The sequence below is a fragment of the Meleagris gallopavo genome, unplaced genomic scaffold (assembly GCF_000146605.3).
Source record: "Meleagris gallopavo isolate NT-WF06-2002-E0010 breed Aviagen turkey brand Nicholas breeding stock unplaced genomic scaffold, Turkey_5.1 ChrUn_random_7180001927778, whole genome shotgun sequence".
Lineage (NCBI taxonomy): Eukaryota > Metazoa > Chordata > Aves > Galliformes > Phasianidae > Meleagris > Meleagris gallopavo.
In genome coordinates this window covers 1-940 of record NW_011189986.1, presented here as the reverse complement: position 1 = coordinate 940, position 940 = coordinate 1, and the positions used below count along the sequence as shown (strand labels likewise).

General features: G+C 58.1%; 1 long non-coding RNA gene across 2 annotated transcripts; it reads left to right on the top strand.

Moving 5' to 3' along the window:
* Nucleotides 1–219: 219 nt before the first annotated feature.
* Nucleotides 220–799, top strand: LOC104909231. Of its 2 annotated transcripts, none has more exons than XR_796636.3 (3): nt 220–357; nt 477–572; nt 660–799. It is a non-coding gene; the product is annotated as an uncharacterized LOC104909231 (long non-coding RNA). The 2 variants fall into 2 exon arrangements; XR_796637.3 differs by having other exon boundaries at nt 236–357; nt 444–572.
* Nucleotides 800–940: the final 141 nt, after the last annotated feature.

Genomic DNA, 940 nt, shown 5'->3' with positions numbered 1-940 from the left:
CCTGGAGGTGTTCAAGGCCAGGTTGGATGGGGCCCTGGGCAGCCTGGGCTGCTGTGAGATGTGGAAGTTGGTGGCCCTGCGTTGGTGGGGGGTTGGAGCTTCGTGATCCTTGAGCTCCCTTCCAACCTGGCTGCTATGAAATGTGGAGGTTGGTGGCCCTATGTGTGGCAGGGGGTTGGAGCTTTGTGATCCTTGAGCTCCCTTCCAACCCCGGCCATTCTGTGATTAAACACCCCCAGCTTTCTTCTGCTGATTGATTTATTATTATTATTATTTTTTGTGTGCTTTCTCTCCCCGAGATCTGCGATGAGCTGGGAGTGAAGCGGCCATCCTCCGTCAAGGTGTTCTCTGGCAAGAGTAAGTGTGCGTGTGGGCAGGGAGCGGAGCGCGGGAGCTCCCTGCCCCCCAGGGTGGGCAGGACGGGGCGGCACGGCCGCCCGCAGCCCCCGGGCTGAGGAAGGGTCACTCCTCTGCAGGTGAACGCAGCTCCTCAGGGCTGCTGGAGTGGGAATCCAAGAGCGATGCTCTGGAAACCCTCGGATTCCTCAACCACTACCAGATGAAGAACCCCAGTAAGTGCCCCCTGCTTTGCCCACACAACCCCCAAATCTCCCTTTATTTCCTCCCCTCCCCCCATTAACCCCATTTTCTCCCTGCAGATGGGCCCTACCCCTACACGCTGAAGCTCTGCTTCTCCACCGCCCAGCACGCCTCCTAAGTGTACCCCCATCCACGGGGCCCCTCCCGGCCGGACCCCCTGCCCTCTATTTTTTTTTCTTTTTTTTTTTTTTAAAAAAAACAGAACAGTCACGTAGAGGCTGCCTGCAGGGGAGGCCGTGGCGGTGTCCCCCTTCCCGTTTCCCCTCTTCTCCCCCATCATTTTTAAGGAGAACGATTGTATGTGTGACCCATCCCCGTGTTGTAACCCCCCCCTCCCCCC